The sequence below is a fragment of the Triticum urartu genome, chromosome 7A (genome assembly GCF_056163025.1).
Source record: "Triticum urartu cultivar PI428250 chromosome 7A, HENAU_Tu73, whole genome shotgun sequence".
Lineage (NCBI taxonomy): Eukaryota > Viridiplantae > Streptophyta > Magnoliopsida > Poales > Poaceae > Triticum > Triticum urartu.
In genome coordinates, this window is record NC_141879.1 from 407,272,744 (window position 1) to 407,286,529 (window position 13,786).

Genomic DNA, 13,786 nt, shown 5'->3' on the forward strand with positions numbered 1-13,786 from the left:
AGTTTTAAAAAATAGGTTATTGCAGCCACTAGTTAACTTCGGAAAAAGAACTGCAATGACTACAAGTGTAACACCCCGGATGTAATTTACCTTATTTGTACTCCAACTCTTGCCATTTCCGACACTAAGTTATTTCATTTCGTCGCTGTCGGGTTTTTGTCTCCGTGTGTTGTTGTCTTTTTCATCCATCTCATATCATGCACTAAGTTATGTGCATTGCATTCGCATATGTGTTCGTCTCATGCATCCGAGCATTTTCCCCGTTGTCTGTTTTGCATTCCGGCGCTCCTATGTCCTCCGGTGGTCCTTTCTACCTCTTTTCGTGTGTGGGTGTTAAACATTTCCGGATTGGACCAAGACTTGCCATGCGGCCTTGGTTTACTACCGGTAGACCGCCTGTCAAGTTTCGTGCCATTTGGACTTCGTTTGATACTCCAACGGTTAACCGAGGGACCGAAAAGGCCTCGTGTGTATTGCAGCCCAACACCCTTCCAATCCCAAATCCCACCTAAACCCTCTCCATCATCTAGAGCGTTCGATCACGATCACGTGGCCGAAAACCGCACCTCATTTGGAGCTCCCTAGCTCCCTCAACGCCTATATATAGACCCCTCATTCCAAATCCCGGTCTCCTTCCCCGAAACCCTAAAATTTCCTCTCCGCGTGGCCGGACACGGCCGCCGGCCGCCGGACACACCGCTGCCACCACTCAGCTCACGCCACCTGTCGCCGCCTCCTTCCTCCCGCCGCCGGCCCGGGCAGGCCTGCGCCGGGCCCTCCAAGCCCATCGGGAGCCGTCGCCGCTTGGCTCCTCGCCCGCGCCGTCCGAACCTCGCGCTGCGCCGCCCTCTGTCCGCCGCGCCACCGCGCCATATCCGGCCGTCGCCTCGCTCCTCGTCGGTGGCATTGACCCGACCCCACCGCGGCGCCTCGCCACCCTGCTCCGGCCACCTCCACCGTCATCCGCCGCGGTGCCGCCTCTCCTTCCTCCTCGAAACGGCAAGTCCGGCGATGACCTCGGCAAGTCCGGCGAATAGAGCTCCCTCCGGCGATCCTCGAATTCCGTGCAGCCCCGATCTGGATCTTAGATCCAAAAATCGCGTGTTGACTTTTGCTCCGAAACCCTAGTTATTTTTCTTACTTTGACATGCCATAACTCTGCGTCCGTAGCTCCGATTTGTGCGTGTAGCATATCAAAATGTTGGTCTGGACGAGTACATCATTTCATCTCATTGCATCATTTTCATTTGAGCTCATCTTGATGCCCGAAATGCTGTTAGAAGAGGGCTATGTGAGGAATTTGTCAGATCTGTTTCAGCAAATGGCCTTTTGTCATTTTTGCCATGATTAATGTGTGCATGCTATGATCATGAGCTCTACATGCGTTTTGTTGAATGCCATGCCATCTTTACAGAGGTGCTTGCCATGCATTTTTGTGATATTTGTGGTGACTAGCACAAGCTTGCAAAGTAGTGTAATCGGTAATGCTGATTTCAAGGACTTGGAATTTCACTAAGTCCTTATCCTGATTTTGGTGTTATGCCATATGTTCATGTTGTTTCCTAGTGATCCGTGCCTCTTTTGAGGATGATAAGTAAGGATGTTTTGCTAATATTGTGGTGCTATATCCATCCATGTCTTTGTTTGAAATTATGGAGCACCCTAGCTTGAGTCAATCAAGCTCTACTTTTGCTACAAAATGTTCCTGGCAGATCGTTGACATGATTAGCGATTTTGCCGAGGTTGTTGCTATTGATCTGTGCATGCTATGATGTTGTTCTTGCCATTTCTTGCATCTATGCCATGTCTTCTTGATGGGCATACTCTTAGTTTTTCATGCCAAGCTCTGTAGTGAGTGCATCGAGCTCGTAAACATGCCTACTCGTTAACTGTTTTGCATGCTCCAGTTTTTCACTAAGTCTGAATCTGTTTGTGTTTTTGCCATGTTCACATGCTTGCAATTGTATTTTATGATCCCTTTTCGCTCAAGGTCGCTAAGGGACTTTTGTTAAGTTCTTTGAGTAGATTTATGCCATGCCTTGCCTTGCCATGTTAAGTTCCTGTAGCATGTAGTTTTCATGCTCTAAAGTGTGCTTCCTAATGATAAATTCCAGACTTGTGTTAATTTCACTAAGTCTTAAACCTGTTATCATTTGCACTTTTGCCATGCTTGTTTGAACCTGTTAGTTGATGAATTAGCCGTAGCTCAGTGTTCATATTTTGTCAAGCATCATGAGTGGATCCCTTCCATGTATTTTGTTATCATGTTTGAGTGCTGTAGCATATATATCTTGATGCATTTAGTTGGTCACTTGTTGATTATCGCAGACCGGTGCCATATTTGTTTTGCTTGCCATTCTCAAACTGTGCATCCGATACCGGTGATCTTTATGTCGATTTCAACCGAAATCACCTCACCTTTCCAGTGGCTCTCTTGTATTTCCATGTTGAGGCCAGGTTCAATCATTCCTTTTCAAATCTTGCATATGCATCACATACCGCATCCCGCATATCATACCATGTTTGCATCATGTTGTTTGAGCATTGCACGTGGTTGATTGCATTCCTTTTTGCTTGTTGTTCTTGTTTGGGTAGAGACGGGAGACGAGTTCGTGAACGAGGAGCCCGTTGAGTTCTCTTACGAGGATCAAGGCAACTCTGACAACTTTGCAGGCAAGATGACCATACCCTCGAAATCACTTCTATCTTTTCTTGCTAGTTGCTCGCTCTTTTGCTATGCCTATGCTACCATACCCACCACTTGCTTATCATGCCTCCCAAATTGCCATGTCAAACCTCTAACCCACCACGTCCTAGCAAACCGTTGTTTGGCTATGTTACCGCTTTGCTCAGCCCCTCTTATAGCGTTGCTAGTTGCAGGTGAACATTGGAGATCGTTCCTTGTTGGAACATTGTTTATTGTTGGGATATCACTATATTATCTTGTTTATCTTAATGCACATATATACTTGGTAAAGTGTGGAAGGCTCGGCCTTATGCCTGGTGTTTTCTTCCACTCTTGCCGCCCTAGTTTCCGTCATATCGGTGTTATGTTCCCGGATTTTGCGTTCCTTACACGGTTGGTTTATAATGGGAACCCCTTGACAGTTCGCCTTGATTAAAACTCTTCCAGCAATGCCCAACATTGGTTTTACCATTCGCCACATAGCCTCTTTTCCCTTGGGTTTCATGGACTCAAGGGTCATCTTTACTTAAACCCCCGGGCCAGTGCTCCTCTGAGTGTTGGTCCAACCTGTCAGCTGCCGGTGGCCACCAGGGGCAACTCTGGGCTGGCCTACCGGAACCTTGGACAATCCGGTGTGCCCTGAGAACGAGATATGTGCAGCTCCTATCGAGATTTGTCGGCACAATCGGGTGGTGTTGCTGGACTTGTTCTACCATTGTCGAGGATGTCTTGTAACCGGGATGTCGAGCCTGATTGGATTGTCTTGGGAGGAGGAATATCCTTCGTTGACCATGAGAGCTTGTGATGGGCTAAGTTGGGACTCCCCTGCAGGGATTTGAACTTTCGAAAGCCGTGCCCGCGGTTATGGGCAGATGGAAATTTGTTAATGTCCAGTTGTAGATAACCTGAAACTTAACTTAATTAAAATGAACAAACCGCGTGTGTAACCGTGATGGTCTCTTCTCGGCGGAGTCCGGGAAGCGAACACGGTGTTGGAGTAATGCTTGACGTAGGTTGTTCTAGGATCACTTCTTGTTCATAGTTGTTCGACCGTGCTTTTGCCTTCTCTTCTCGCTCTCCTTTGCGAATAGGTTAGCCACCATATATGCTAGTCGCTTGCTGCAGCTCCACATCATTACCTTTGCCTTACCTATAAGCTTAAATAGACTTGATCGCGAGGGTGCGATATTGCTGAGTCCCCGTGACTCACAGATTACTTCCAAACCAGATGCAGGGACCGATGATACCACTCTAGACGATGCGCTTGAGCTCAAGTGGGAGTTCGATGAAGACTCTCGCCGTTACTATGTGTGTTTCCCAGATGATCAGTAGCGGTGCCCAGTTGGGGCAATCGGGGATTTTGTCACATGTGGGGGTTGATCTTTATTTTGGTACCGTAGCCGGACCATGAGTGTATTGGATGAATGTAATGTTATTCATGTATTTGTGTGACGTGGCGAGTGTAAGCCAACTATGTATATTTTCCCCTTTATTTATATTACATGGGTTGTTTGCGAAGATTACCTCACTTGCGACATTGCTTTCAATGCGGTTATGGCTCTAAGTCGTGCTTCGACACGTCGAAGATATAGCCGCATCGAGGGCGTTACAAGTTGGTATTCAGAGCCTTCCCCGACCTTAGGAGCCCCCTGCTTGATCGAATCATTGGCGTTGTTGAGACTAGAAAAATGTTTTGAGTCATTTAGGAATTATATATCGGAGAGTTAGGAATTCCTTTTACTCTGCAGTCCCTTCATCGCTCTGGTGAGACATCCTGACGTAGAGTTTTGACTCTTCTCTTCTCAAATTTCACTAAAAAAAATTTAGGATCACGCGGGTATCTTGGAATCGTTCCGATGGTTTTGTGACGAGAACATTGTTCTTGGTGCCTCCTGTCATTTAGGAGTTGTGGCAGTGTCCCGGGGAGTTGAGCTCCGTGGTGTTGTCATCACAATTTTATCGTTGAGATTCTGGAATACCTGAGTTTCGCCGACATCGAAAAGCTCTTTTATGCAGTTGTTGGTGAGATAACCTCGACGCCACCCAGTACTGGGGCGGGAGTTCGGGAGTATTGCCATAACTCGTATAAAGGATGCTTTTCGAAGGTTGAGGTAAATGATTTCCGAAGGTTTCTCGGTTATGTGTTGAAGGATCGATACACCTGGATGTAGGATTTGCTAGAATTGGGTGAGATATTATGCTTCCCCTGTATCCCCAACACCTGAGTATATAACCGGAAAGGTTCGGGAGTTTCATAGGTGGGAATTCTTGTAGCTCTAGTTCTTCTTCCTCGGATATTTGGTTTGGGATTGGGTAATCCTCACCAAGTATTCGTTCTTGTCCGTACCTTGTTGGTTTTATTCTTCTACCTCAATTCTAAGTGGCTTCTCAAATTATGGAAATGTGACCATTTCAATTGGAATGCATTCGTTCATTTTGTTCGGATGTGAAGACTTTATGTTGCAATTTCAATCCGTTCGATTCAGCTTGAATATTTGTTAGTCAAGATGCTAATGGATGCCAACCTCTTCAGGATGGCTCCTCCAACGCGCACAACACCGAATCCTGATCCGCCACCACCACCTCCACCTCCGGAGGCATGGCAAGCTGTGATGGCCGCTACCAATGCAAACACGCAGCTCATCATGCAACTTCTTCAAGAGCGCAACCAAGGGAACCAGGGCCATGGCAACAATCAGAATCAGTTTGCTACACTCAACCAGTTCCTTGCTAACCAGCCAAAGACCTTCAGCAATTGTGTTGAGGCAACAGACACTGATGATTGGCTCGTGGACATATGCAAGCATTTCGAGTGCAGTAACGTCAGGCCTGAGGACTTTGTCAAGTTTGCCTCCTTCTAACTCAAAGACCAAGTTGCAGAATGGTTTCAGCAGTACAAAGATTCCAGAGGAGGCCGTGTAATTACCTGGGATGAATTCCGTCGAGACTTCAAAGCTCATCATATTCCTTAGAGTGTGGTTGAGAGCAAGCGTGAGGAATTCCGCAACCTGAAGCAAGGCACTATGTCTATTTACCAGTACAACATCATGTTTCAAAAGCTCGCTCGTTTTGCCAAGCAGGACGTCCCTGACGAGAAGAGCATGGTATATCAGTTCAGGGGTGGTCTTAGAGAAGAACTCCAACTAGCTCTCGTCCTTTTTGAGCCGAAGAAGTACGATGAGTTCTACAACATGGCAATGAAGAAAGAGACTGCTCAACTGAAGTGCGATGCTTCTAAGAAACGAGTCAGAGATGCAACTCCTTCTTCCTCAACTCAAGTGGCTACGAAGCAAAAGTATTGGCTTCCTCCTCCTCCGTTCCGTCAGCCTTATCAGCAGAAGAGCAAAGGTGGCAGTGGATCTTCCCATCCACCCAACCCTGGCTTTCAGAACAAGACTTCGTCTCAAGCTCCAAGATCAAGTGCTCTATATCACCGTCCGCTCTCGGAGGTCACGTGCAATAAGTGCCAACAGAAGGGTCACTATGCCAACAAATGCTTCAATCAGAGGCGTCTCCCTCCTCCTCCTCCTCCTGTGAGATCTGCAAGTATAGCTGTGGTCAAGCATAACCCCAAGTACGCCAAGGTCAACTTGATGAATGCATCTCAGGCAGAGGACTCGTCAGATGTCATCATGGGTAACGTTCCTGTTAACGATATTCCTGCAGAAGTTCTTTTTGACACTGGTGCATCACATTGTTTCATCTCAAGACTTTTTGTATCTAAGCATGAGTTGGCTTTGCAAGTTTTGCCTAGACCGATAGCAGTTGTCTCTCCCGGTAGGCGCATGAATGCTAACTCCATTGTTCCGGATATTACTATCACTTTGGGTGACTACAAGTTTCTGTCTTCTCCTACGGTTCTTGGTGACTCGGATATTGATCTTATTCTTGGAATGGGCTAGCTTTCTAAGCACAAGGCTCGGCTTGATTGTGCTGCCAGGAAGATTCAATTGACTCATTCGTCTGAGGATGTTATTGTCTTTGCCGCTGGTGATGATACCATCCGTCTGTTTTCTCTCAATGGGAAGGTTGAACTGGATGCCATCTCTCAAATTCCGGTCGTTTGTGAATATCAAGACGTCTTTCCAGAAGAGCTTCCAGGAATGCCTCCGCACCGGCAAGTTGAATTTGTCATCGATCTTGAGCCTGGCACGGAACTTGTTTGCAAACGTCCATACAAGCTTGGACCTGAAGAGTTGAAGGAGCTGAAGAAACAACTCGATATTCAAGAGCGAATGGGTCTCATCCGACATAGTTCTTCTCCGTGGGGTTGTGGAGTTCTTTTTGTGAAGAAGAAGGATGGAACGGACCGACTTTGTGTTGACTATCGTCCATTGAACAAGAAGACTAAAAAGAACAAGTTGTTAATGTCCGGTTGTAGATAACATGAACCTTAACTTAATTAAAATGAATCAACCACGTGTGTGACCGTGATGGCCTCTTCTCGGCGGAGTCCGGGAAGTGAACACGGTGTTGGAGTAATGTTTGCCGTAGGTTGTTCTATAGTTCTTCGTTCGTGCTTTGCCTTCTCTTCTCGCTCTCTTTTGCGAACAAGTTAGCCACCAGATATGCTAGTCGCTTGCTGCAGCTCCACATATTACCTTGACTTACCTATAAGGTTAAATAGTCTTGATCGCGAGGGTGCGAGATTGCTGAGTCCCCGTGAGTCACAGTTTACTTCCAAACCAGATGCAGGGACCGATGACTCCGTTCCAGATGATGCGCTTGAGCTCAAGTGGGAGTTCGACGAAGACTCACGCCGTTACTATGTGTCTTTCCCTGATGATCACTAGTGGTGCCCAGTTGGGGCGATCAGGACCGTGTCGCATGTTGGGGTTGATCTTTTATTTTGGTACCGTAGTCGGACCATGAGTGTATTGGATGATTGTAATGTTATTTATGTACTTGTGTGACGTGGCGAGTGTAAGCCAACTATGTACCTTCCCCTATTATCTATTTACATGGGTTGTTGTGGCGATTACCTTACTTGCGACATTGCTTTCAATGCGGTTATGCCTCTAAGTCGTGCTTCGACACGTAGGAGATATAGCCGCATCGAGGGCGTTACAAGTTGGTAATCAGAGCCTTCCCCGACCTTAGGAGCCCCCCTGCTTGATCGAATTAGCTGACATTGTTGAGTCTAGAAAAATGTTTTGAGTCATTTAGGAATTATATATCGGAGAGTTAGTAATTCTTTTTACTCCCCAGTCCCTTCATCGCTCTGGTAAGTTATCCTGACGTAGAGTTTTGACTCTTCTCTTCTCAAATTTCACTAAAAAATATTTTTGGATCATGTGGGTATCTTGGAATCATTCCGATGGCTTTGTGACGAGAACATTGTTCTTGGTGCCTCCTGTCATTTAGGGGTTGTGGCAGTGTCCCGGGGAGTTGAGCTCCGAGGTGTTGTCGTCACAATTTTATCGTTGCAGTTCTGGAATACCTGAGTTTAGCCGACATCGAAAATCTCTTTTATGCAGTTGTTGGTGAGATAACCTCGACGCCACCCAGTACTGGGGCGGGAGTTCGGGAGTATTGCCATAACTTGTATAACGGATGCTTTTCGAAGGTTGAGGTAGACGATTTCCGAAGTTTTTCTTGGTTATGTGTTGAAGGATGGATACAACTGGATGAAGGATTTGCTAGATTTGGGTGAGATATTATGCTTCCCCTGTATCCCCAACACCTGATTGCATAACCGGAAAGGTTCGGGAGTTTCATAGGTGGGAATTCTTGTAGCTCTAGTTCTTCTTCCACGGTTATTTGGTTTGAGATTGGGTGATCCTTACCGAGTATTCGTTCTTGCTCCGTACCTTGTTGGTTTATTATTCTACATAAATTCTAAGTGGCTTCTCAATTTATGGATATGTGACCATTTCAATTGGAATGCATTCGTTCATTTTGTTCGGATGTGAAGACTATATGTTGCAATTTCAACCCGTTTGATTCAGCTTCAATATTTATCTGTCAATGTGCTAATGGATGTCATCCTGTTCAGGATGGCTCCTCCAACACGCACGACTCCGAATCCTGATCCACCACCACCACCTCCACCTCCGGAGGCATGGCAAGCTGTGATGGCCGCTACCAATGCAAACACGCAGCTGATCATGCAACTTCTTCAAGAGCGAACCAAGGCAACAATCAGAATCACTTTGCTACACTTAACTAGTTCCTTGCTAACCAGCCAAAGACCTTCAGCAATTGTGTTGAGGCAACAGACGCTGATGATTGGCTCGTGGACTTGTGCAAGCATTTCGAGTGCAGTAACGTCAGGCCTGAGGACTTTGTCAAGTTCGCTTCCTTCCAACTCAAAGACGAAGCTGCAGAATGGTTTCAGCAGTACAAAGATTCCAGAGGAGGCCGTGTGATTACCTGGGATGAATTCCGTCAAGACATCAAAGCTCATCATATTCCTCAGAGCGTGGTTGAAAGCAAGCGTGAGGAATTCCGCAACCTGAAGCAAGGCTCTATGTCTGTCTATGAGTACAACAAGATGTTTTAGAAGCTCGCCCGCTTTGCTAAGCAGGATGTCCCTGACGAGAAGAGCATGATATACCAGTTCAGGGGTGGTCTCAGAAAAAAATCCAGCTAGCTCTTGTCCTCTTTGAGCCTATGAGGTACGATGAGTTTTACAACATGGCATTGAAGCAAGAGTCTGCTCAACTGAAGTGCGATGCTTCCAAGAAGCGAGTCAGAGATGCTACTCCTTCTTCGTCAACTCAAGTGGCTAAGCAGAAGAAGTATTGGCTTCCTCCTCCTCCGTTCCGTCAGCCTTATCAGCAGAAGAGCAAAGGTGGAAGTGGATCTTCCCACCCACCCAACCCTGGCTTTCAGAACAAGACTTCGTCTCAAGCTCCAAGATCGAGTGCTCCGTATCACCGTCTGCTTTCACAGGTCACGTGCAACAAGTGCCAACAGAAGGGTCACTATGCCAACAAATGCTTCAATCAGAGGCGTCTCCCTCCTTCTCCTCCTGTGAGATCGGCAAGTACAGTTGTGGTCAAGCATAACCCCAAGCACGCCAAGGTCAACTTGATGAATGCAGCTCAGGCAGAGGACTCGTCAGATGTAATCATGGGTAACCTTCCTGTTAACGATATTCTAGCTAAAGTACTTTTTGACTCTCGTGCATCGCATTCTTTCTTGTCATTCCCATTTGCATCGAAGCACAATGTTGATACTGAGGTTATGCCCAAAGTCATGCAAGTTGTTTCTCCCGGCAAGCTTTTGATTTCTAGTTTGGTTGCTCTCGGTGTCTCTATCACGTTGGACGACTACAAGTTTCTGTCCTCTCCGGTGGTTCTTGGAAACTCAGATATTGATCTTATTCTCGGAATGGATTGGCTTTCTAAGCACAAGGTGCATCCTGATTGTCAGCCAGGCAGTTTCAATTGACTCATTCGTCTGAGGATGTAATTGTCTTTGCCGCTCGTGATGATACCCGTCTATTTTCTCTCAATGAGAAGGGTGAACTGGATGCCATCTCTCAAATTCCAGTTGTCTGCGAATATCAAGACATCTTTCCAGAAGATCTTCCAGGAATGCCTCCGCACCGGCCAGTTGAATTCGTCATCGATCTTGAGCCTGGCACGGAACCGGTTTGCAAACGTCCTTACAATCTTGGACATGAAGAGTTGAAGGAGCTGAAGAAGCAACTCAATATTCAAGAGCGAATGGGTCTCATCCGACCTAGTTCTTCTCCGTGGGGTTGTGGAGTACTTTTTGTGAAGAAGAAGGATGGAATGGACCGACTTTGTGTTGACTACCGTCAATTGAACAAGAAGACTATCAAGAACAAGTACCCACTTCCCAACATCAATGAGCTGTTCAAACAACTCAAAGGTGCTCAAGTATTCTCCAAGCTTGATCTCCGTATGGGCTATCACCAGATTCGAATTCGTGAGCAAGATATCCCCAAGACGACATTCAGAACAAGCTATGGTTCATATGAATACACTGTCATGTCTTTTGGCCTCATCAATGCTCCTCTGACATTCTCTTGCATGATGAACTTCATCTTCAACCCCTACACAAATGACTTCGTCTTGGTCTACCTCGATGACATTTTGGTCTTTTCCAAGAACAAGGAAGATCATGCCAAGCACTTACGTTTGGTGCTAGATAAGCTTAGAGAACATTAGTTCTATGCCAAGTTTTCAAAGTGCGAGTTTTGGCTCGATGAGGTTCTCTACCTTGGGCATATCATTTCTGCCAAGGGCATAGCGGTGAATCCTGAGATGGTGTCTACAATTGTGAATTGGGAACCACCTCAGAACGTGAAGCAACTCCGCAGCTTCCTTGGTCTCGCAAGCTATTGTCGAAGGTTCGTTGAGAACTTTTCAAAGATCACGAAGCCTCTTTCAAACCTTCTCCAGAAGCATGTCAAGTACGTTCGGTCTCCTGAATGTGACATCGCTTTCAACACCTTGAAAGAGAAATTAGTCACTGCTCCAGTTCTGACTCCACCTGATGAATCCAAACCATTCAAGGTCTTCTGTGATGCCTCTCTTCAAGGTCTTGGTGCAGTGTTGATGCAAGAGAAGGAAGTTGTGGCTTATACCACTCGCTAGTTGAAGCCCAATGAAAAGAACTACCACACTCATGACCTCGAGTTGGCGGCAGTTGTGCATGCTCTTTTGACTTGGAGACATCTCTTATTGGGAAGGAAAGTGGACATCTTCACTGACCACAAGAGTCTCAACTACATCTTCACTCAGCCTAATCTCAACCTCAGGCAGACTCGTTGGGTCGAAATGATTCAAGAGTATAATCCGAGCATCGAATATACTCCAGGAAAGGCCAATGTAATTGCTGACGCATTGAGCAGGAAGGCTTACTGCAATAGTTTGATTCTCAAGCCTTACCAACCCGAGCCTTGTGAAGCTTTCCACAAACTCAATCTGCAAGTTGTTCCTCAAGGTTTCCTCGCCAACCTTCAAGTCCCTCCTACTTTGGAAGATCAGATTCGCGAGGCTCAACTTCTTGATGCTATGGTGAAGAAGGTGAAGATTGGGATTGCCAAGAGTCAATCCAAGTACAAGTGCTATCGTCTTGATGACAAGGATACTCTATTCTTCGAGGATCGCATTGTTGTGCCTAAAGGTGACCTTCGTAAAGTCATTATGAATGAGGCTCACAATTCACTCCTCTCTATCCACCCTGGAAGTATGAAAATGTACCATGACCTCAAGCAGGCGTATTGGTGGACTCGAATGAAGCGCGAGATTGCTCAGTTCGTGAACGAATGTGATGTCTGCAGAAGAGTGAAAGCAGAACACCAACGACCAGCTGGTCTCCTCCAACCTCTTGCCATTCCAGAATAGAAGTTTGACCACATTGAGATGCACTTTGTGACTAGGTTTAGAAAGTCCAAGCATGGCAATGATGCTTTATTCGTTGTCATCGACAAACTCACTAAAGTGGCTCACTTTCTACCTATCAAACAATCCATCACAACAGCTCAATTGGCGGAGCTTTATACCTCTCGGATTGTCTCTCTGCATGGTATTCCGCAGTTGATATCTTCAGATCGTGGCAGCATCTTCACCTCGAAGTTTTGGGATTCTTTTCAGAAGGCCATGGGCACCAACATCCGTTTCAGCACAGCTTTTCATCCTCAAACTAGCGGCCAAGTCAAGCGTGTCAATCAGATTCTTGAAGACATGCTCAGAGCTTGCGTTATCTCTTTCGGTATGAAGTGGGAAGATTGTCTTCCATATGTCGAGTTTTCCTACAACAACAGCTTTCAAGCGAGTTTGGGCAAGGCCCCATTTGAAATTCTATATGGCAGGAAGTGCCGTACTCCTCTTAACTGGTCAGAGATTGGTGAACATCAACTTCTTGGAAATGACTTGATCACAGAGGCAGAAGAGATATGCAAAGTCATTCATGATACCCTCAAAGCAGCGCAATCGCGCCAGAAGGGCTACTATGATAGTAAGCATCATGATTTGGCTATCGAGATCGGAGACCATGTTTACCTCTGCATTTCTCCAATGAAAGGTACTCGTCGCTTCGGTATCAAAGGGAAGCTTACCCCTAGATACGTGGGTCCTTTCAAGATTGTCAGCAGGAGAGGCGATCTCGCCTATCAACTCGAGCTTCCCTCCAACTTTGCAAACGTGCAAGACGTGTTCCATGTCTCTCAGCTCCGCAAGTGCTTCAAGACCCCTGAGCGCACCGTCAACTTCGAAGACATTGATCTCCAAGAAGACCTTTCTTATCATGAGCACCCAGTTGCTATTCTTGAAGAGACTGAGCGCAAGACTCGCAACAAGTCAATCAAATTCCTCAAAGTCAAGTGGTCACACCATTCCGACCGTGAAGCCACCTGGGAACGCGAGGATCACCTCCGCTCTGAGTACCCGGAGTTTTTCCAGTCCTAGATCTCGGGACGAGATCCTTTTGTAGTGGTGGAGTGTTGTAACACTCCGGATGTAATTTACCTTATCTATACTCCAACTCTTGCCGTTTCCGGCACTAAGTTATTTCATTTCGTCGCTGTCGGGTTTTTGTCTCCGTGTGTTGTTGTCTTCGTCGTGCATCTCATATCATGTCATCATGTGCATTGCATTTGCATACGTGTTCGTCTCATGCATCCGCGCATTTGCCCCGTTGTCCGTTTTGCATTCCGGCGCTCCTATATCCTCCGGTGGTCCTTTCTACCTCTTTTCGTGTGTGGGGGTTAAACATTTCCGGATTGGACCGAGACTTGCCATGCGGCCTTGGTTTACTACCAGTAGACCGCCTGTCAAGTTCCGTGCCATTTGGACTTCTTTTGATACTCCAACGGTTAACCGAGGGACCGAAAAGGCCTCGTGTGTGTTGCAGCCCAACACCCTTCCAATTTGGCCCAAAACCCACCTAAACCCTCTCCATCATGTAGAGCGTTCGATCACGATCGCGTGGCCGAAAACCGCACCTCATTTGGAGCTCCCAAGCTCCCTCTACGCCTATATATAGACCCCTCATTCCAAATCCCGGTCTCCTTCCCCGAAACCCTAAAATGTCCTCTCTACGCGGCCGGACGCGTCCGCCGGCCGCCGGACACACCACCGCCACCACTCAGCTCACGCCACATGTCGCCGCCTCCTTCCTCCC